The sequence below is a fragment of the Atractosteus spatula genome, unplaced genomic scaffold, assembly GCF_055471065.1.
Source record: "Atractosteus spatula isolate fAtrSpa1 unplaced genomic scaffold, fAtrSpa1.hap1 Scaffold_92, whole genome shotgun sequence".
Classification (NCBI taxonomy): Eukaryota; Metazoa; Chordata; class Actinopteri; order Semionotiformes; family Lepisosteidae; genus Atractosteus; species Atractosteus spatula.
The window spans coordinates 71,780-94,665 of record NW_028296926.1 but is presented as its reverse complement, the minus strand read 5'-3'; the positions used below and the strand labels follow the sequence as shown (position 1 = coordinate 94,665).

The 22,886-nt window shown below is 51.7% G+C and overlaps 3 non-coding genes and 5 pseudogenes across 3 annotated transcripts; 4 read left to right on the top strand and 4 right to left on the bottom strand.

Annotated features, from left to right (window-relative positions):
* The first annotated feature begins 2,995 nt into the window (after positions 1 to 2,995).
* Positions 2,996 to 3,159, top strand: LOC148804676 (U1 spliceosomal RNA). Its single transcript, XR_016090750.1, has one exon. It is a non-coding gene; the product is annotated as a U1 spliceosomal RNA (small nuclear RNA).
* Positions 3,160 to 3,783: 624 nt separating this feature from the next.
* On the bottom strand, positions 3,784 to 3,902 carry LOC148804675 (5S ribosomal RNA; annotated as a pseudogene).
* Positions 3,903 to 5,738: 1,836 nt separating this feature from the next.
* On the top strand, positions 5,739 to 5,902 carry LOC148804674 (U1 spliceosomal RNA). The gene has a single exon (XR_016090758.1). It is a non-coding gene; the product is annotated as a U1 spliceosomal RNA (small nuclear RNA).
* Positions 5,903 to 6,525: 623 nt separating this feature from the next.
* On the bottom strand, positions 6,526 to 6,644 carry LOC148804673 (5S ribosomal RNA; annotated as a pseudogene).
* A 7,054-nt stretch (positions 6,645 to 13,698) lies between these two features.
* LOC148804672 (U1 spliceosomal RNA) lies at positions 13,699 to 13,833 on the top strand (annotated as a pseudogene).
* A 624-nt stretch (positions 13,834 to 14,457) lies between these two features.
* On the bottom strand, positions 14,458 to 14,566 carry LOC148804671 (5S ribosomal RNA; annotated as a pseudogene).
* Positions 14,567 to 16,406: 1,840 nt separating this feature from the next.
* On the top strand, positions 16,407 to 16,570 carry LOC148804670 (U1 spliceosomal RNA). Its single transcript, XR_016090747.1, has one exon. It is a non-coding gene; the product is annotated as a U1 spliceosomal RNA (small nuclear RNA).
* Positions 16,571 to 17,194: 624 nt separating this feature from the next.
* Positions 17,195 to 17,313, bottom strand: LOC148804669 (5S ribosomal RNA; annotated as a pseudogene).
* Positions 17,314 to 22,886: the final 5,573 nt, after the last annotated feature.

Below are 22,886 nucleotides of genomic sequence, written 5' to 3'. Positions count from 1 at the left end.
GGAATAGCAGCTCCAGAATTGACTATTGCTTTGTCTCAGCGAGAGTGAAAGTTGTTGGGGTCACTCTTCAGCCTGTCTTCTTCTCAGATCATCAGGCTTTAGGGTGTAGAGTGGAACTCCAGGGCGGGACTGTCTTTGGCCCAGGCCTCTGGAAACTCAACACAAAGCTGCTAGAGAACGAGGGGGTAGTATCCCGCTACAAGGAGAAACTATCACAGTGGCTGTCCTTGCAGTGTCTGTACGGGTCAGTAGGAGAGTGGTGGGAGGAGGTGAAGGTGAGGACAAAGGCCTTTTTCATGGCTGAGGGAAGGAAGGCTGCTGCCAGACGGAGAGGAGTGCTAGCCAGGAAACAGAGGCAGCTGCAGCGCCTCTACACGATGCTGCACAGTGGCTTCGATGTGCTCGAGGATATCACCCTTTTAAAAAAGGACATCCGGAGCATAGCCGAAGAAAGTAGTCGAGGAGTGCTGTTAAGAAGCAGAGTGCAGTTCTTAGAAGAAAATGAGAAGTGCACTCGCTTCTTTTTCAGGAAAGTGGTAGGCTCCAAGTCTGTCATGGAAAGTGTAGGTGATGAGGAGGGACGAGAGAGAACAGAGCCGAGTGCTATCCTCTCCTGCACCGAGGCCTTCTACTCAAGACTGTACAGCTCTACAGAGGTAAAGGATGAAGAAATTCTTTTTTTCACCTCAAAGCTAGAAAACGTTTTGAGTGAAGAAGATAGGGAAGTACTAGAGAGGGATTTGACAGTAGAAGAGCTGAGACAGGCTATGGAGAGCTTACAGAAGGGAAAAACTCCGGGTGCTGACGGGCTCCCTAAAGAATTTTATTGCACCTTTTGGGACCTGCTTCAGGATCCGCTACTGCTCCTATTCGAGGAAAGCTATAAGACAGAATTGCTGCCTTTCTCCTTAAGAGAAGGCACTATCTCTCTCTTGTTTAAGAAAGGAGCAAAGAATGACATAAAGAACTGGAGACCCCTCAGCCTGTTAGGCGTGGACACTAAGATCCTGTCCAAAGCCCTTTTCCTGCGCCTACAAAATGTAGTGGCCTCACTGGTAGGGAAAGAACAGACTTGTGGGATAGCAGGACGCCTGATGAGCGACAACCTGGCCTTGTTGAGGGATGTCTGTCTGTACTCGGAGGATCGCTCCCTCCCTCTGTGCAGTTTAGGTGTAGACCTAGAAAAGGCCTTTGACCGCCTAAACCGGCAGTACTTAACATCGGTACTTGAGCACATGAAGTTTGGCCCCATCATGAGAAAGTGGATTAACCTGCTGTACACAGGTAGCAACAGCAGAGTAATGGTTAATGGCAATAGATCACGCCCCTTTGAAGTCTGTTCAGGGGTGAGGCAGGGCTGCCCATTATCCCCCTTGTTATTTGTTTTGGCTATGGAGCCCTTAGCCTGTGCCTTGCGCCAGGATCAGGCCATTAATGGGATACCAGTGCCTGGAAGTGGGGGAGGAGAGGTAAAGACGTCTCTATACATGGATGACGTCACCCTGCTCCTCTCTGACAATGCCTCAATTAGCAGAGCTCTGCAGTGCTGTGATCGTTTCTCTTTGGCTTCCTCTGCAAAAATTAACAAATCTAAGAGTGAGATTTTTTATCAGAACTGGAGGGAGCCAAAAGAAGGACATGATCTCAGGCTGCAAGAGAAGAGAATTAAGGTCCTGGGGGTGTATTTTGGAGAAGAGATGGGAACAGTAAATTGGCAGAACAAATTGCCAATCTTAAACAAAAAACTGATGCAATGGAAGGACCGAGACCTCACCATGACAGGGAAGGTGCTGGTCATCAAAGCTGAGCTCTTGCCTATCTTGAATTTTCTGGCTTCTACCTTCCCAATCCCACACCGTGTTGCGGCGGTACTGAGGAGATTGATGTTTCAATTTCTATGGGGTGGGAAGCAGGAAAGACTCAGAAGGGAAATAATGTACAGGCCGCTACCCTCAGGGGGGAAGTCTGTCCCAGATATTGCTACGAAGCTGCTGTGCATTTTCCTGGCCTCTGTGCTGAGAGGCTTTGCAACAGCACCTGCAGCGCGTACCTGGACTTATTTTTCCAGGCTCTGGATAGGTAGGGAGGTGTTCAGAGTGTGGGGTGTCAGACCCAAGCTGGATGTCCCACTCTCTGACACATGCCCTGCAATTTATGGGACAGTTAAAAGTTTTCTAAGATCTCACCCAATTGGCCATATTCCCCTCCGAGATGTCAGCGTCCAAAAACTGGAAGATTTCGTTGCACCCCAGAACAATAGGCAGACCCCTGTGGGCATTTTAACATCAGCCCAAACAAGGAAGGTGTGGAAACACACATCCTCTAAGTTTCTGTGCAACATTCACAGAGATTTAGCCTGGAGTGTCGTCCACCAGTGCTTACCGGTACGAACTTTCTTGTACCGTAGGGGCCTCACCCCCAGCCCACGCTGCGTTAGGGTGGGCTGCGGCGAGGAGGAGACTGTGACCCATCTCCTGTGGTCCTGCTTTTTTGCTAAGGCCTTCTGGGCACAGTTTGAAGATTGGTTGCAAGCTCTCTCGCCCCAATTTACCCTGACCGCTGCTTTCGTCATATACGGCATCTCTCCTGTCAAACTTCCTCCTGACGTGTTTGACAGGATCTGGGCCGTGGTGAACAGTGGGAAAGACGCCCTGTGGAGAGTGAGGAACATGGGGCTGTTCAAAGGCATCGAGGTCCCAGTCAAGGCAGCAGGTAGCCTGGCCCTGTTCATCACCCGAGAGAACTATTACCTCAGAGATCTGTGGAGAGAAGGGAGGGAGGAAGCAGAAAATCTGTGGGAAATAGAGAGCATAGGTCAATATCTCAAGAAACTGTGAAAAACATTATCATGTTTAAGTAAAGAATGTGATTTGCACCAGAAAAAAAGAAATTGTTGCTATGTAACTGGTACCGTGTCAAAATGTAATGAGATGTGATCATATATACTGTTTTAAGTATGTATATTAATGTAAAGCTTTCTAAATTGTGATGTCCTGTACTTTTTTGTGAAAAGAAAATAAAGTTCTTAAAAATCGGTTCACCCAGAGCGAGGCTCGGTCATTGCACTCCGGCTGTGCTGACCCCTGCGAATTCCCCAAATGTGGGAATCTCGACTGCATAATTTCTGGTAGTGGGGGACTGCGTTCGCGCTCTCCCCTGATGTGCTTGGTCCAATATCAGATACGGAAGAGTTATGACACCACGAGCTGCGATAGGATCCCAGTTCGAAAGGAGTCGATGCCACTGCTGGTTCCCGGTTTCTTTTAGTTAGAGATCCGGAGAAGCATTTCAAGCTGGTTACGCTACTCCTTCCGGACATTCATTCCCTTTTCAAAGTCAGTCATTTTGCTGTAGTCTGCATTATTTAGGCTGATTATCGAGGTTAGCCTTTATTTGGTCATGGGAGCCTCGGTACTGTATGCTAATTCTCAAGACAGTTTCACCCGTTTTCTGATTGCTAGGTTCTGTACCAGTGCAGACATGTCAAACAGTGAATGGCTGTACCTCTATTGTATCCGTGCCCAATGAATGAAATCAGTAATAAATGAATATATGTATAGTTATACAAAAAACAAGTGGTTTATCGACTCATCTTCATTTGCAGATTTAGAGGAAGCTTCGATATTCGTTTTACAAATGGGTTTTTTTTTTATATGGGTCAAACACATGCCATAGCAACAAAACATCTCTAGAGATGAGGCTATAGATCACCTTTCCATCCTCCAGGTTTTCCTCCCAAAACCTACGGTACCAACGGCGACCCCTGCTGGCCGAGAGAGCAAAAGCTTGCAGCACCTGGTATTCCCAGGTAATCTCCCATCCAAGTACTAACCAGGCCCAACCCTGCTTAGCTTCCAAGATCAGAGGACATCAGGAACATTCAGGGTGGTGTGGCCACAAGCGAAAGCCATGGCGCCTGACTCGTTACTTGAAGCTGTGTGTGGCTGGGGCTCCGCGCCCCCCGAGCGGGACTGAAGGATCGTTCGTGTGCAGCTCTTTGGAAAGGAGCTTCTTTCCAAATCGCATTGTGTACCTGGATGTTTGCGAATGTGCTCCCTTGTGTTGACTTGTCCCGCACTGGAGGAGAACAAACAAACTGCTCGGAGGAGCACAAGGCAAGTCTTCACAAGACAAAAACCTCCAATGCACAGCACTCAAAACATTTCTGGGCTGTCGCGTGTTTATTTCAGCACATAAAGCACACCAGTCCAACACGTCGGCCGGGCACGCGGCACCTCCGCCCTCTTGTGGCCTTGCGGCGTCAGAGCAAGAGGCTCCTTCTTGCTGCCTTTCCGCTGTGTTGCAGAGCCCTGAGAGGGAACCTGGAGCGCACACTTTGTGGGGGCGGGAGACCGCGTTCACGCTCTGCCCCCGATCTCTTGCGCGAGTGCTAAATCTCACGGCGCCAGCCAGCGGCCAGGAGACAAGTGCAATATCGCGGGACAGGGGGGCCTCGTCATTGATTGTTACATATGAGACGGGGATTAGGAGGAGACCCCGACTGATTGGTAAAGGGGAACACTAACACCAGAGTGACACCCGCGGCGTCTCATTTTGAGAGACGCCCTGGGATTTCTTAATGGCCAAGGAGGATCGGGACCTCGGTTTTACGCCTCCCCCGAAGGACGGCGCCTGTTTGTGCAGCAGAGTGTCGCCATCAGGATGCTGGGGCATAAGAAAGCCACACATACCGCAGGGTGAGCGCTCCCTACTGGTCCCAGTCACACGTCTTGCAGGAGCAGCAGCAACCTGAGCTTTTCCGGGGGGAATCTCCCATCCGGGTGCCGGCTAGGCTCACACCTGCTGGGCTGCCGTGGGTGAGCCCAGTCGAGAGTCGCAGGGTGAGATCTAGTCACCGGGGAGAAACGATACAAGCGAAGGATTACTCGGCTCCCAGCACTTGAAAAGGCCGACAAATGACTCGTTCCCGCCGGAGCTGAATGTACCTGCATGTGTCGTGTCGTCTACTTCCCCCGCCCCACTGTGTTTGCTGTATTGTCTTTGAAGCCGGCCCCCGAGACGAGACGGGCTGTTCCTGTGCCCCAATTAACACTTTACAGGTGCCATTCCCCGGCATTGTGGCCATTGTCGGTGGTAACACGCGATAAGATAAGGTGGAGGAGAGCGGGGCATGCCCAGCGCCAGACATTCAAGGAGGGGGCTGTGCGAGGTGAGGTGAGGTGCGACACGCCGGAGCCCCGACGCTGCTAATGCGGAGGACTTGTTGAACTGGCATTGAAAGGACGTGTGCGCACGGAGCGAGCCTTCCCTGCGGCGGAGCGTGGAAACTTTCTCCCCGCGCTGCAGGAGTTGTGTGCGCTGCAGCTGTGCCGAGAGAACAGCACAGAAGGCAGCAGGCTCTGGAGAGCGGGTAAGAGACAAACCTTGTGGGCAGGCGAGCAGGCCCGTTTTTTGGAAATTGCTGAAAAGGCTCCGGTGTTTGGTTTGTGGCAGGCGCACGACGCGAGCTTGCGTAGCGATCTGCCGGTCTGGTGTTATGCAAATGAGGCCGAATTGCGTCCCGGGACATGCTGCGAATGCGCATTGGTGACTGCAGATGTGTAGGAAACGGCGCGCTCGTTTTCTCGTTTTGCCCACCCTTTTGAGTGTTAGTGTGGCGTGTGAGTGTGCGAAAGAGTGGGCCCAGCAGGAGGCGGTGGTGTGCGGGGCGAGGAGCTGGCCTAGGCTGCGCGCTTTGTGCTGTGGGTGCGGGCCGCTTGCAGGGGCTTGTACAGCTCATACTTACCTGGCAGGGGAGATACCTTGATCAAGAAGGAGGTTCACCCAGAGCGAGGCTCGGCTATTGCACTCCGGCTGTGCTGACCCCTGCGAATTCCCCAAATGTGGGAATCTCGACTGCATAATTTCTGGTAGTGGGGGACTGCGTTCGCGCTCTCCCCTGATGTGCTTGGTCCAATATCAGATACGGAAGAGTTATGAAACCACGAGCTGCGATCGGATCCCAGTTCGAAAGGAGTCGATGCCACTGCTGGTTCCCGGTTTCTTTTAGTTAGAGGTCCGGAGAAGCATTTCAAGCTGGTTACGCTACTCCTTCAGGACATTCATTCCCTTTTCAAAGTCAGTCATTTTGCTGTAGTCTGCATTATTTAGGCTGATTATCGAGGTTAGCCTTTATTTGGTCATGGGAGCCTCGGTACTGTATGCTAATTCTCAAGACAGTTTCACCCGTTTTCTGATTGCTAGGTTCTGTACCAGTGCAGACATATCAAACAGTGAATGGCTGTACCTCTGTTGTATCCGTGCCCAATGAATGAAATCAGTAATAAATGAATATATGTATAGTTATACGAAAAACAAGTGGTTTATCGACTCATCTTCATTTGCAGATTTAGAGGCAGCTTCGATATTCGTTTTACAAATGGGTTTTTTTTTATATGGGTCAAACACATGCCATAGCAACAAAACATCTCTAGAGATGAGGCTATAGATCACCTTTCCATCCTCCAGGTTTTCCTCCCAAAACCTACGGTACCAACGGCGACCCCTGCTGGCCGAGAGAGCAAAAGCTTGCAGCACCTGGTATTCCCAGGTAATCTCCCATCAAAGTACTAACCAGGCCCAACCCTGCTTAGCTTCCAAGATCAGAGGACATCAGGAACATTCAGGGTGGTGTGGCCACAAGCGAAAGCCATGGCGCCTGACTCGTTACTTGAAGCTGTGTGTGGCTGGGGCTCCGCGCCCCCCGAGCGGGACTGAAGGATCGTTCGTGTGCAGCTCTTTGGAAAGGAGCTTCTTTCCAAATCGCATTGTGTACCTGGATGTTTGCGAATGTGCTCCCTTGTGTTGACTTGTCCCGCACTGGAGGAGAACAAACAAACTGCTCGGAGGAGCACAAGGCAAGTCTTCACAAGACAAAAACCTCCAATGCACAGCACTCAAAACATTTCTGGGCTGTCGCGTGTTTATTTCAGCACATAAAGCACACCAGTCCAACACGTCGGCCGGGCACGCGGCACCTCCGCCCTCTTGTGGCCTTGCGGCGTCAGAGCAAGAGGCTCCTTCTTGCTGCCTTTCCGCTGTGTTGCAGAGCCCTGAGAGGGAACCTGGAGCGCACACTTTGTGGGGGCGGGAGACCGCGTTCACGCTCTGCCCCCGATCTCTTGCGCGAGTGCTAAATCTCACGGCGCCAGCCAGCGGCCAGGAGACAAGTGCAATATCGCGGGACAGGGGGGCCTCGTCATTGATTGTTACATATGAGACGGGGATTAGGAGGAGACCCCGACTGATTGGTAAAGGGGAACACTAACACCAGAGTGACACCCGCGGCGTCTCATTTTGAGAGACGCCCTGGGATTTCTTAATGGCCAAGGAGGATCGGGACCTCGGTTTTACGCCTCCCCCGAAGGACGGCGCCTGTTTGTGCAGCAGAGTGTCGCCATCAGGATGCTGGGGCATAAGAAAGCCACACATACCGCAGGGTGAGCGCTCCCTACTGGTCCCAGTCACACGTCTTGCAGGAGCAGCAGCAACCTGAGCTTTTCCGGGGGGAATCTCCCATCCGGGTGCCGGCTAGGCTCACACCTGCTGGGCTGCCGTGGGTGAGCCCAGTCGAGAGTCGCAGGGTGAGATCTAGTCACCGGGGAGAAACGATACAAGCGAAGGATTACTCGGCTCCCAGCACTTGAAAAGGCCGACAAATGACTCGTTCCCGCCGGAGCTGAATGTACCTGCATGTGTCGTGTCGTCTACTTCCCCCGCCCCACTGTGTTTGCTGTATTGTCTTTGAAGCCGGCCCCCGAGACGAGACGGGCTGTTCCTGTGCCCCAATTAACACTTTACAGGTGCCATTCCCCGGCATTGTGGCCATTGTCGGTGGTCACACGCGATAAGATAAGGTGGAGGAGAGCGGGGCATGCCCAGCGCCAGACATTCAAGGAGGGGGCTGTGCGAGGTGAGGTGAGGTGCGACACGCCGGAGCCCCGACGCTGCTAATGTGGAGCACTTGTTGAACTGGCATTGAAAGGACGTGTGCGCACGGAGCGAGCCTTCCCTGCGGCGGAGCGTGGAAACTTTCTCCCCGCGCTGCAGGAGTTGTGTGCGCTGCAGCTGTGCCGAGAGAACAGCACAGAAGGCAGCAGGCTCTGGAGAGCGGGTAAGAGACAAACCTTGTGGGCAGGCGAGCAGGCCCGTTTTTTGGAAATTGCTGAAAAGGCTCCGGTGTTTGTTTGGTTTGTGGCAGGCGCACAATGCGAGCTTGCGTAGCGATCTGCCGGTCTGGTGTTATGCAAATGAGGCCGAATTGCGTCCCGGGACATGCTGCGAATGCGCATTGGCGACTGCAGATGTGTAGGAAACGGCGCGCTCGTTTTCTCGTTTTGCCCACCCTTTTGAGTGTTAGTGTGGCGTGTGAGTGTGCGAAAGAGTGGGCCCAGCAGGAGGCGGTGGTGTGCGGGGCGAGGAGCTGGCCTAGGCTGCGCGCTTTGTGCTGTGGGTGCGGGCCGCTTGCAGGGGCTTGTACAGCTCATACTTACCTGGCAGGGGAGATACCTTGATCAAGAAGGAGGCAGGGGAGATACCTTGATCAGCCTGTAGGTGGAGTTGTTGGATTGTTTTCTTGTTTTGTGGAAGCAGTGTTTGTTTTGCAGTTTACGAAATGGCAACTTTTGGATCCCGCAAGAATGCTGTGCGTTTTGAGCTTTTGGATGACCTCTTCATGGATCGTATGCAGTTCAGCAGAAAAGTGTTGCAGAAGGAACTTGGCTTTGAACCTCGGCACTTGGATTTCATCTTCGCTCTCCCAGGTCAGAAAGCGTTTGAGGTTGTATTTGCTACCTATCCTCTGTTTGAACAATGTGTGGATGTGTTTGAGGCAAAAAGAGGGAAAGTTCCTGCTCTTGAGAAGATCAACTTGCAGCCTTTGACACAGAGAGAGAGGAAAACCGTGCATGTTGTTATGTTCTCGGAACTGGCAAAGACGGAGGACATTCACACCTGGCTTAACCAGTACTGCACCGTCCACCATGGAACTGAGGTTAGAGATGTTGACGGTATAAAAACAGGAGCAAGGAAATTCGAGGTTCGCTTGCTACCGGACAATGTAAATGGAGGCTTAAGGCACCTGCCCTCTACAATCCGGCTGGGCGCCTGCAATGGCTATGTTTTTTATGTGGGACAACCAAAGGTGTGTCGGCGCTGTGGTGCTGTGGGACACCTGGCATCGTCCTGCACTGTGAAATGCTGCAAGACCTGTGGCAAACAGGGACATTTAGCCTCTGACTGTTCAATGCTGCCAAAGTGCAATTTATGTGGCTCGGAAGGACACGTTTTTAAGAACTGCCCTCACGCCTACGCCAATAAACTCAAAATGAGAAAGGATGAGGCAGTGCTTGTTTCAGCCAAACCGGCCCGAAAAGCCAAAGCAAACAACAAGTCAAACAAAGAACCCTTGTTGGACAAAGACTCTCAGCCTCCAGCCAGGATCAGTCCTGCTGTGGCTCCGGGGCCGGTGGAAGAGAGATCCACTACGCCCCCACAACCGCAGACCGCACCAGACAAGCACGAGGGTTTGAAAACCCCCGAGAACAGCGAGGACCCCCCCCCCACTCCTGCCCCTCAGAACGAGGGCCAGTGTGGGGCCCCCCGGTGGAGCGGGTCCAGCGAGGATACCCAGGATTCAGCGGAGCTGCTTTTCCCAGACTCTGCAAGTGCTACAGACGCCCTCCTCTCCTCCATCCAGTCCATCACGGAGGATCTGCAGCAGCTGGTGGGTGAGGGGGAAGAGGAGACTGGTGCATCGGCTGCACCCCTTTCCCCTCAGTGCTCCCAGGAGCTGGACGTGAGGAAAAGGAAAAATGACTCTGTTTTCTCCCCGAGCGAGGAGGAAGGAGAGCATGGTGATGGGGACAGCTGGAACCCCTCCACCCCTCCCTCTACCCCCTTCCTTGAAACGGACTCCGTGAACGCTTTTACTGCTGCCACCCTGATGAAGGCTCTTTCAGAGGATGGCTGGCAGGAAATTGGTAAGAAGAAAAAGAAAAAGAAGAAGGTAATAGGTGAGACAGAAGAGAAATGTGTTTTGTAAAGCCTGGTTCCACTTTCTTATGTAATATGGCTCTAAACATAATTTCTCTTAACACCAGAGGTATCAATGACAGAGTTAAATGTCAGTCTGTCTTTGATTACCTCCAGCAGAGAGAGGGAGATGTGTTGATGTTGCAGGAGTGTGCTTTAGCCTATCAAGAGAGGTATAAAAGCTTTGAAGATAGGTGGGATAAAGGGCTTTCTGTTTGGTCAGGGGACAATAACAACAGAGCCTCTGGCGTGGCCATTCTTTTCAAAGGATGGGCTTTCAAATTGAAAAGTATTCAGAGGGTCATAGATGGCAGGTTGCTGTGTGTGGATGTGGAATGGGGGACCGTTAACCTGCGGCTAATCAATGTGTATTGTCCTACTGACGTGGGAGGAAGGGTGGAGCTACTCAAGGCACTCTCTCCCCTATTATTATGTAGCACAGACGTGATAGTGGGAGGGGATTTTAATTGTATCTTAGAGCACACAGACAGGCAGTCTAGCTCTCTGATAAAATTGGATTCCAGCTCACTGGCCCTGCAAAACTTAGTTCAAGACTTTAAACTCTCAGACACATATAGATGTATATATCCCACAACAGCAGGATATACATGGTCAGGGAGGAATAGCAGCTCCAGAATTGACTATTGCTTTGTCTCAGCGAGAGTGAAAGTTGTTGGGGTCACTCTTCAGCCTGTCTTCTTCTCAGATCATCAGGCTTTAGGGTGTAGAGTGGAACTCCAGGGCGGGACTGTCTTTGGCCCAGGCCTCTGGAAACTCAACACAAAGCTGCTAGAGAACGAGGGGGTAGTATCCCGCTACAAGGAGAAACTATCACAGTGGCTGTCCTTGCAGTGTCTGTACGGGTCAGTAGGAGAGTGGTGGGAGGAGGTGAAGGTGAGGACAAAGGCCTTTTTCATGGCTGAGGGAAGGAAGGCTGCTGCCAGACGGAGAGGAGTGCTAGCCAGGAAACAGAGGCAGCTGCAGCGCCTCTACACGATGCTGCACAGTGGCTTCGATGTGCTCGAGGATATCACCCTTTTAAAAAAGGACATCCGGAGCATAGCCGAAGAAAGTAGTCGAGGAGTGCTGTTAAGAAGCAGAGTGCAGTTCTTAGAAGAAAATGAGAAGTGCACTCGCTTCTTTTTCAGGAAAGTGGTAGGCTCCAAGTCTGTCATGGAAAGTGTAGTTGATGAGGAGGGACGAGAGAGAACAGAGCCGAGTGCTATCCTCTCCTGCACCGAGGCCTTCTACTCAAGACTGTACAGCTCTACAGAGGTAAAGGATGAAGAAATTATTTTTTTCACCTCAAAGCTAGAAAACGTTTTGAGTGAAGAAGATAGGGAAGTACTAGAGAGGGATTTGACAGTAGAAGAGCTGAGACAGGCTATGGAGAGCTTACAGAAGGGAAAAACTCCGGGTGCTGACGGGCTCCCTAAAGAATTTTATTCCACCTTTTGGGACCTGCTTCAGGATCCGCTACTGCTCCTATTCGAGGAAAGCTATAAGACAGAATTGCTGCCTGACTCCTTAAGAGAAGGCACTATCTCTCTCTTGTTTAAGAAAGGAGCAAAGAATGACATAAAGAACTGGAGACCCCTCAGCCTGTTAGGCGTGGACACTAAGATCCTGTCCAAAGCCCTTTTCCTGCGCCTACAAAATGTAGTGGCCTCACTGGTAGGGAAAGAACAGACTTGTGGGATAGCAGGACGCCTGATGAGCGACAACCTGGCCTTGTTGAGGGATGTCTGTCTGTACTCGGAGGATCGCTCCCTCCCTCTGTGCATTTTAGGTGTAGACCTAGAAAAGGCCTTTGACCGCCTAAACCGGCAGTACTTAACATCGGTACTTGAGCACATGAAGTTTGGCCCCATCATGAGAAAGTGGATTAACCTGCTGTACACAGGTAGCAACAGCAGAGTAATGGTTAATGGCAATAGATCACGCCCCTTTGAAGTCTGTTCAGGGGTGAGGCAGGGCTGCCCATTATCCCCCTTGTTATTTGTTTTGGCTATGGAGCCCTTAGCCTGTGCCTTGCGCCAGGATCAGGCCATTAATGGGATACCAGTGCCTGGAAGTGGGGGAGGAGAGGTAAAGACGTCTCTATACATGGATGACGTCACCCTGCTCCTCTCTGACAATGCCTCAATTAGCAGAGCTCTGCAGTGCTGTGATCGTTTCTCTTTGGCTTCCTCTGCAAAAATTAACAAATCTAAGAGTGAGATTTTTTATCAGAACTGGAGGGAGCCAAAAGAAGGACATGATCTCAGGCTGCAAGAGAAGAGAATTAAGGTCCTGGGGGTGTATTTTGGAGAAGAGATGGGAACAGTAAATTGGCAGAACAAATTGCCAATCTTAAACAAAAAACTGATGCAATGGAAGGACCGAGACCTCACCATGACAGGGAAGGTGCTGGTCATCAAAGCTGAGCTCTTGCCTATCTTGAATTTTCTGGCTTCTACCTTCCCAATCCCACACCGTGTTGCGGCGGTACTGAGGAGATTGATGTTTCAATTTCTATGGGGTGGGAAGCAGGAAAGACTCAGAAGGGAAATAATGTACAGGCCGCTACCCTCAGGGGGGAAGTCTGTCCCAGATATTGCTACGAAGCTGCTGTGCATTTTCCTGGCCTCTGTGCTGAGAGGCTTTGCAACAGCACCTGCAGCGCGTACCTGGACTTATTTTTCCAGGCTCTGGATAGGTAGGGAGGTGTTCAGAGTGTGGGGTGTCAGACCCAAGCTGGATGTCCCACTCTCTGACACATGCCCTGCAATTTATGGGACAGTTAAAAGTTTTCTAAGATCTCACCCAATTGGCCATATTCCCCTCCGAGATGTCAGCGTCCAAAAACTGGAAGATTTCGTTGCACCCCAGAACAATAGGCAGACCCCTGTGGGCATTTTAACATCAGCCCAAACAAGGAAGGTGTGGAAACACACATCCTCTAAGTTTCTGTGCAACATTCACAGAGATTTAGCCTGGAGTGTCGTCCACCAGTGCTTACCGGTACGAACTTTCTTGTACCGTAGGGGCCTCACCCCCAGCCCACGCTGCGTTAGGGTGGGCTGCGGCGAGGAGGAGACTGTGACCCATCTCCTGTGGTCCTGCTTTTTTGCTAAGGCCTTCTGGGCACAGTTTGAAGATTGGTTGCAAGCTCTCTCGCCCCAATTTACCCTGACCGCTGCTTTCGTCATATACGGCATCTCTCCTGTCAAACTTCCTCCTGACGTGTTTGACAGGATCTGGGCCGTGGTGAACAGTGGGAAAGACGCCCTGTGGAGAGTGAGGAACATGGGGCTGTTCAAAGGCATCGAGGTCCCAGTCAAGGCAGCAGGTAGCCTGGCCCTGTTCATCACCCGAGAGAACTATTACCTCAGAGATCTGTGGAGAGAAGGGAGGGAGGAAGCAGAAAATCTGTGGGAAATAGAGAGCATAGGTCAATATCTCAAGAAACTGTGAAAAACATTATCATGTTTAAGTAAAGAATGTGATTTGCACCAGAAAAAAAGAAATTGTTGCTATGTAACTGGTACCGTGTCAAAATGTAATGAGATGTGATCATATATACTGTTTTAAGTATGTATATTAATGGAAAGCTTTCTAATTTGTGATGTCCTGTATTTTTTTGTGAAAAGAAAATAAAGTTCTTAAAAATCGAAAAAAAAAAAAAAAAAAAAAAGGTTCACCCAGAGCGAGGCTCGGCCATTGCACTCCGGCTGTGCTGACCCCTGCGAATTCCCCAAATGTGGGAATCTCGACTGCATAATTTCTGGTAGTGGGGGACTGCGTTCGCGCTCTCTCCTGATGTGCTTGGTTCAATATCAGATATGGAAGAGTTATGACACCACGAGCTGCGATAGGATCCCAGTTCGAAAGGAGTCGATGCCACTGCTGGTTTCCGGTTGCTTTTAGTTAGAGATCCGGAGAAGCATTTCAAGCTGGTTACGCTACTCCTTCCGGACATTCATTCCCTTTTCAAAGTCAGTCATTTTGCTGTAGTCTGCATTATTTAGGCTGAATATCGAGGTTAGCCTTTATTTGGTCATGGGAGCCTCGGTACTGTATGCTAATTCTCAAGACAGTTTCACCCGTTTTCTGATTGCTAGGTTCTGTACCAGTGCAGACATGTCAAACAGTGAATGGCTGTACCTCTATTGTATCCGTGCCCAATGAATGAAATCAGTAATAAATGAATATATGTATAGTTATACGAAAAACAAGTGGTTTATCGACTCATCTTCATTTGCAGATTTAGAGGCAGCTTCGATATTCATTTTACAAATGTTTTTTTTTTTTATATGGGTCACACACATGCCATAGCAACAAAACATCTCTAGAGATGAGGCTATAGATCACCTTTCCATCCTCCAGGTTTTCCTCCCAAAACCTACGGTACCAACGGCGACCCCTGCTGGCCGAGAGAGCAAAAGCTTGCAGCACCTGGTATTCCCAGGCAGTCTCCCATCCAAGTACTAACCAGGCCCAACCCTGCTTAGCTTCCAAGATCAGGAACATTCAGGGTGGTGTGGCCGCAAGCGAAAGCCATGGCACCTGACTCGTTACTTGAAGCTGTGTGTGGCTGGGGCTCCGCGCCCCCCGAGCGGGACTGAAGGATCGTTCGTGTGCAGCTCTTTGGAAAGGAGCTTCTTTCCAAATCGCATTGTGTACCTGGATGTTGGCGAATGTGCTCCCTTGTGTTGACTTGTCCCGCACTGGAGGAGAACAAACAAACTGCTCGGAGGAGCACAAGGCAAGTCTTCACAAGACAAAAACCTCCAATGCACAGCACTCAAAACATTTCTGGGCTGTCGCGTGTTTATTTCAGCACATAAAGCGCACCAGTCCAACACGTCGGCCGGGCACGCGGCACCTCCGCCCTCTTGTGGCCTTGCGGCGTCAGAGCAAGAGGTTCCTTCTCGCTGCCTTTCCGCTGTGTTGCAGAGCCCTGAGAGGGAACCTGGAGCGCACACTTTGTGTGGGCGGGAGACCGCGTTCGCGCTCTGCCCCCGATCTCTTGCGCGAGTGCTAAATCTCACGGCGCCAACCAGCGGCCAGGAGACAAGTGCAATATCGCGGGACAGGGGGGCCTCGTCATTGATTGTTACATATGAGACGGGGATTAGGAGGAGACCCCGACTGATTGGTAAAGGGGAACACTAACACCAGAGTGACACCCGCGGCGTCTCATTTTGAGAGACGCCCTGGGATTTCTTAATGGCCAAGGAGGGTCGGGACCTCGGTTTTACGCCTCCCCCAAAGGACGGCGCCTGTTTGTGCAGCAGAGTGTCACCATCAGGATGCTGGGGCATAAGAAAGCCACACAGACCGCAGGGTGAGCGCTCCCTACTGGTCCCAGTCACACGTCTTGCAGGAGCAGCAGCAACCTGAGCTTTTCCGGGGGGAATCTCCCATCCGGGTGCCGGCTAGGCTCACACCTGGTGGGCTGCCGTGGGTGAGCCCAGTCGAGAGTCGCAGGGTGAGATCTAGTCACCGGGGAGAAACGATACAAGCAAAGGATTACTCAGCTTCCAGCACTTGAAAAGGCCAACAAATGACTTGTTCCCTCCGGAGCTGAATGTACCTGCATGTGTCGTGTCGTCTACTTCCCCCGCCCCGCTGTGTTTGCTGTATTGTCTTTGAAGCCGGCCCCCGAGACGAGACGGGCTGTTCCTGTGCCCCAATTAACACTTTACAGGTGCCATTCCCCGGCATTGTGGCCATTGTCGGTGGTCACACGCGATAAGATAAGGTGGAGGAGGGCGGGGCATGCCCAGCGCCAGACATTCAAGGAGGGGGCTGTGCGAGGTGAGGTGAGGTGTGACACGCCGGAGCCCCGACGCTGCTAATGCGGAGCACTTGTTGAAGTGGCATTGAAAGGACGTTTGCGCACGGAGCGAGCCTTCCCTGCGGCGGAGCGTGGAAACTTTCTCCCCGCGCTGCAGGAGTTGTGTGCGCTGCAGCGGTGCCGAGAGAACAGCACAGAAGGCAGCAGGCTCTGGAGAGCGGGTAAGAGACAAACCTTGTGGGCAGGCGAGCAGGCCCGTTTTTTGGAAATTGCTGAAAAGGCTCCGGTGTTTGTTCGGTGTGTGGCAGGCGCACGACGCGAGCTTGCGTAGCGATCTGCCGGTCTGGTGTTATGCAAATGAGGCCGAATTGCGTCCCGGGACATGCTGCGAATGCGCATTGGCGACTGCAGATGTGTAGGAAACGGCGCGCTCGTTTTCTCGTTTTGCCCACCCTTTTGAGTGTTAGTGTGGCGTGTGAGTGTGCGAAAGAGTGGGCCCAGCAGGAGGCGGTGGTGTGCGGGGCGAGGAGCTGGCCTAGGCTGCGCGCTTTGTGCTGTGGGTGCGGGCCGCTTGCAGGGGCTTGTACAGCTCATACTTACCTGGCAGGGGAGATACCTTGATCAAGAAGGAGGTTCACCCAGAGCGAGGCTCGGCCATTGCACTCCGGCTGTGCTGACCCCTGCGAATTCCCCAAATGTGGGAATCTCGACTGCATAATTTCTGGTAGTGGGGGACTGCGTTCGCGCTCTCCCCTGATGTGCTTGGTCCAATATCAGATACGGAAGAGTTATGACACCACGAGCTGCGATAGGATCCCAGTTCGAAAGGAGTCGATGCCACTGCTGGTTCCCGGTTTCTTTTAGTTAGAGATCCGGAGAAGCATTTCAAGCTGGTTACGCTACTCCTTCCGGACATTCATTCCCTTTTCAAAGTCAGTCATTTTGCTGTAGTCTGCATTATTTAGGCTGATTATCGAGGTTAGCCTTTATTTGGTCATGGGAGCCTCGGTACTGTATGCTAATTCTCAAGACAGTTTCACCCGTTTTCTGATTGCTAGGTTCTGTACCAGTGCAGACATGTCAAACAGTGAATGGCTGTACCTCTATTGTATCCGTGCCCAATGAATGAAATCAGTAATAAATGAATATATGTATAGTTATACGAAAAACAAGTGGTTTATCGACTCATCTTCATTTGCAGATTTAGAGGCAGCTTCGATATTCGTTTTACAAATGGGTTTTTTTTTTATATGGGTCAAACACATGCCATAGCAACAAAACATCTCTAGAGATGAGGCTATAGATCACCTTTCCATCCTCCAGGTTTTCCTCCCAAAACCTACGGTACCAACGGCGACCCCTGCTGGCCGAGAGAGCAAAAGTTTGCAGCACCTGGTATTCCCAGGTAATCTCCCATCCAAGTACTAACCAGGCCCAACCCTGCTTAGCGTCCAAGATCAGACGAGATCTGGAACATTCAGGGTGGTGTGGCCGCAAGTGAAAGCCATGGCGCCTGACTCGCTACTTGAAGCTGTGTGTGGCTGGGGCTCCGCGCCCCCCGAGCGGGACTGAAGGATCGTTCGTGTGCAGCTCTTTGGAAAGGAGCTTCTTTCCAAATCGCATTGTGTACCTGGATGTTGGCGAATGTGCTCCCTTGTGTTGACTTGTCCTGCACTGGAGGAGAACAAACAAACTGCTCGGAGGAGCACAAGGCAAGTCTTCACAAGACAAAAACCTCCAATGCACAGCACTCAAAACATTTCTGGGCTGTCGCGTTTTTATTTCAGCACATAAAGCGCACCAGTCCAACACGTCGGCCAGCCGCGCGGTGCCTCCGCCCTCTTGTGGCCTTGCGGCGTCAGAGCAAGAGGCTCCTTCTCGCTGCCTTTCCGCTGTGTTGCAGAGCCCAGAGAGGGAACCTGGAGCGCACACTTTGTGGGGGGCGGGAGACCGCGTTCGCGCTCTGCCCCCGATCTCTTGCGCGAGTGCTAAATCTCACGGCGCCAGCCAGCGGCCAGGAGACAACTGCAATATCGCGGGACAGGGGGGCCTCGTCATTGATTGTTACATATGAGACGGGGATTAGGAGGAGACCCCGACTGATTGGTAAAGGGGAACACTAACACCAGAGTGACACCCGCTGCGTCTCATTTTGAGAGACGCCCTGGGATTTCTTAATGGCCAAGGAGGGTCGGGACCTCGGTTTTACGCCTCCCCCGAAGGACGGCGCCTGTTTGTGCAGCAGAGTGTCGCCATCAGGATGCTGGGGCATAAGAAAACCACACAGACCGCAGGGTGAGCGCTCCCTACTGGTCCTAGTCACACGTCTTGCAGGAGCAGCAGCAACCTGAGCTTTTCCGGGGGGAATCTCCCATCCGGGTGCCGGCTAGGCTCACACCTGCTGGGCTGCCGTGGGTGAGCCCAGTCGAGAGTCGCAGGGTGAGATCTAGTCACCGGGGAGAAACGATACAAGCGAAGGATTACTCGGCTCCCAGCACTTGAAATGGCCATCAAATGACTCGTTCCCGCCGGAGCTGAATGTACCTGCATGTGTCGTGTCGTCTACTTCCCCCGCCCCGCTGTGTTTGCTGTATTGTCTTTGAAGCCGGCCCCCGAGACGAGACGGGCTGTTCCTGTGCCCCAATTAACACTTTACAGGTGCCATTCCCCGGCATTGTGGCCATTGTCGGTGGTCACACGCGATAAGATATGGTGGAGGAGGGCGGGGCATGCCCAGCGCCAGACATTCAAGGAGGGGGCTGTGCGAGGTGAGGTGAGGTGCGACACGCCGGAGCCCCGACGCTGCTAATGCGGAGCACTTGTTGAACTGGCATTGAAAGGACGTGTGCGCACGGAGCGAGCCTTCCCTGCGGCGGAGCGTGGAAACTTTCTCCCCGCGCTGCAGGAGTTGTGTGCGCTGCAGCGGTGCCGAGAGAACAGCACAGAAGGCAGCAGGCTCTGGAGAGCGGGTAAGAGACAAACCTTGTGGGCAGGCGAGCAGGCCCGTTTTTTGGAAATTGCCGAATAGGCTCCGGTGTTTGTTCGGTGTGTGGCAGGCGCACGACGCGAGCTTGCGTAGCGATCTACCGGGCTGGTGTTATGCAAATGAGGCCGAATTGCGTCCCGGGACATGCTGCTAATGCGCATTGGCGACTGCAGATGTGTAGGAAATGGCGCGCTCGTTTTCTCGTTTTGCCCACCCTTTGGAGTGTAAGTGTGGCGTGTGAGTGTGCGAAAGAGTGGGCCCAGCAGGAGGCGGTGGTGTGCGGGGCGAGGAGCTGGCCTAGGCTGCGCGCTTTGTGCTGTGGGTGCGGGCCGCTTGCAGGGGCTTGTACAGCTCATACTTACCTGGCAGGGGAGATACCTTGATCAGCTTGTAGGTGGAGTTGTTGGATTGTTTTCTTGTTTTGTGGAAGCAGTGTTTGTTTTGCAGTTTACGAAATGGCAACTTTTGGATCCCGCAAGAATGCTGTGCGTTTTGAGCTTTTGGATGACCTCTTCATGGGTCGTATGCAGTTCAGCAGAAAAGTGTTGCAGAAGGAACTTGGCTTTGAACCTCGGCACTTGGATTTCATCTTCGCTCTACCAGGTCAGAAAGCGTTTGAGGTTGTATTTGCTTCCTATCCTCTGTTTGAACAATGTGTGGATGTGTTTGAGGCAAAAAGAGGGAAAGTTCCTGCTCTTGAGAAGATCAACTTGCAGCCTTTGACACAGAGAGAGAGGAAAACTGTGCATGTTGTTATGTTCTCGGAACTGGCAAAGACGGAGGACATTCACACCTGGCTTAACCAGTACTGCACCGTCCACCATGGAACTGAGGTTAGAGATGTTGACGGTATAAAAACAGGAGCAAGGAAATTCGAGGTTCGCTTGCTACCGGACAATGTAAATGGAGGCTTAAGGCACCTGCCCTCTACAATCCGGCTGGGCGCCTGCAATGGCTATGTTTTTTATGTGGGACAACCAAAGGTGTGTCGGCGCTGTGGTGCTGTGGGACACCTGGCATCGTCCTGCACTGTGAAATGCTGCAAGACCTGTGGCAAACAGGGACATTTAGCCTCTGACTGTTCAATGCTGCCAAAGTGCAATTTATGTGGCTCGGAAGGACACGTTTTTAAGAACTGCCCTCACGCCTACGCCAATAAACTCAAAATGAGAAAGGATGAGGCAGTGCTTGTTTCAGCCAAACCGGCCCGAAAAGCCAAAGCAAACAACAAGTCAAACAAAGAACCCTTGTTGGACAAAGACTCTCAGCCTCCAGCCAGGATCAGTCCTGCTGTGGCTCCGGGGCCGGTGGAAGAAAGATCCACTACGCCCCCACAACCGCAGACTACACCAGACAAGCACGAGGGTTTGAAAACCCCCGAGAACAGCGAGGACCCCTCCCCCACTCCTGCTCCTCAGAACGAGGGCCAGTGTGGGGCCCCCCGGTGGAGCGGGTCCAGCGAGGATACCCAGGATTCAGCGGAGCTGCTTTTCCCAGACTCTGCAAGTGCTACAGATGCCCTCCTCTCCTCCATCCAGTCCATCACGGAGGATCTGCAGCAGCTGGTGGGTGAGGGGGAAGAGGAGACTGGTGCATCGGCTGCACCCCTTTCCCCTCAGTGCTCCCAGGAGCTGGACGTAAGGAAAAGGAAAAATGACTCTGTTTTCTCCCCGAGCGAGGAGGAAGGAGAGCATGGCGATGGGGACAGCTGGAACCCCTCCACCCCTCCCTCTACCCCCTTCCTTGAAATGGACTCTGTGAACGCTTTTACTGCTGCCACCCTGATGAAGGCTCATTCAGAGGATGGCTGGCAGGAAATTGGTAAGAAGAAAAAGAAAAAGAAGAAGGTAACAGGTGAGACAGAAGAGAAATGTGTTTTGTAAAGACTGGCTCCACTTTCTTATGTAATATGGCTCTAAACATAATTTCTCTTAACACCAGAGGTATCAATGACAGAGTTAAATGCCAGTCTGTCTTTGATTACCTCCAGCAGAGAGAGGGAGATGTGTTGATGTTGCAGGAGTGTGCTTTAGCCTATCAAGAGAGGTATAAAAGCTTTGAAGATAGGTGGGATAAAGGGCTTTCTGTTTGGTCAGGGGACAATAACAACAGAGCCTCTGGCGTGGCCATTCTTTTCAAAGGATGGGCTTTCAAATTGAAAAGTATTCAGAGGGTCATAGATGGCAGGTTGCTGTGTGTGGATGTGGAATGGGGGACCGTTAACCTGCGGCTAATCAATGTGTATTGTCCTACTGACGTGGGAGGAAGGGTGGAGCTACTCAAGGCACTCTCTCCCCTATTGTTATGTAGCACAGACGTGATAGTGGGAGGGGATTTTAATTGTATCTTAGAGCACACAGACAGGCAGTCTAGCTCTCCGATAAAATTGGATTCCAGCTCACTGGCCCTGCAAAACTTAGTTCAAGACTTTAAACTCTCAGACACATATAGATGTATATATCCCACAACAGCAGGATATACATGGTCAGGGAGGAATAGCAGCTCCAGAATTGACTATTGCTTTGTCTCAGCGAGAGTGAAAGTTGTTGGGGTCACTCTTCAGCCTGTCTTCTTCTCAGATCATCAGGCTTTAGGGTGTAGAGTGGAACTCCAGGGCGGGACTGTCTTTGGCCCAGGCCTCTGGAAGCTCAACACAAAGCTGCTAGAGAACGAGGGGGTAGTATCACGCTACAAGGAGAAACTATCACAGTGGCTGTCCTTGCAGTGTCTGTACGGGTCAGTAGGAGAGTGGTGGGAGGAGGTGAAGATGAGGACAAAGGCCTTTTTCATGGCTGAGGGAAGGAAGGCTGCTGCCAGACGGAGAGGAGTGCTAGCCAGGAAACAGAGGCAGCTGCAGCGTCTCTACACGATGCTGCACAGTGGCCTCGATGTGCTCGAGGATATCACCCTTTTAAAAAAGGACATCCGGAGCATAGCCGAAGAAAGTAGTCGAGGAGTGCTGTTAAGAAGCAGAGTGCAGTTCTTAGAAGAAAATGAGAAGTGTACTCGCTTCTTTTTCAGGAAAGTGGTAGGCTCCAAGTCTGTCATGGAAAGTGTAGTTGATGAGGAGGGACGAGAGAGAACAGAGCCGAGTGCTATCCTCTCCTGCACCGAGGCCTTCTACTCAAGACTGTACAGCTCTACAGAGGTAAAGGATGAAGAAATTCATTTTTTCACCTCAAAGCTAGAAAACGTTTTGAGTGAAGAAGACAGGGAAGTACTAGAGAGGGATTTGACAGTAGAAGAGCTGAGACAGGCTATGGAGAGCTTACAGAAGGGGAAAACTCCGGGTGCTGACGGGCTCCCTAAAGAATTTTATTGCACCTTTTGGGATCTGCTTCAGGATCCGCTACTGCTCCTATTCGAGGAAAGCTATAAGACAGAATTGCTGCCTGACTCCTTAAGAGAAGGCACTAATTCTCTCTTGTTTAAGAAAGGAGCAAAGAATGACATAAAGAACTGGAGACCCCTCAGCCTGTTAGGCGTGGACACTAAGATCCTGTCCAAAGCCCTTTTCCTGCGCCTACAAAATGTAGTGGCCTCACTGGTAGGGAAAGAACAGACTTGTGGGATAGCAGGACGCCTGATGAGCGACAACCTGGCCTTGTTGAGGGATGTCTGTCTGTACTCGGAGGATCGCTCCCTCCCTCTGTGCATTTTAGGTGTAGACCTAGAAAAGGCCTTTGACCGCCTAAACCGGCAGTACTTAACATCGATACTTGAGCACATGAAGTTTGGCCCCATCATGAGAAAGTGGATTAACCTGCTGTACACAGGTAGCAACAGCAGAGTAATGGTTAATGGCAATAGATCACGCCCCTTTGAAGTCTGTTCAGGGGTGAGGCAGGGCTGCCCATTATCCCCCTTGTTATTCGTTTTGGCTATGGAGCCCTTAGCCTGTGCCTTGCGCCAGGATCAGGCCATTAATGGGATACCAGTGCCTGGAAGTGGGGGAGGAGAGGTAAAGACATCTCTATACATGGATGACGTCACCCTGCTCCTCTCTGACAATGCCTCAATTAGCAGAGCTCTGCAGTGCTGTGATCGTTTCTCTTTGGCTTCCTCTGCAAAAATTAACAAATCTAA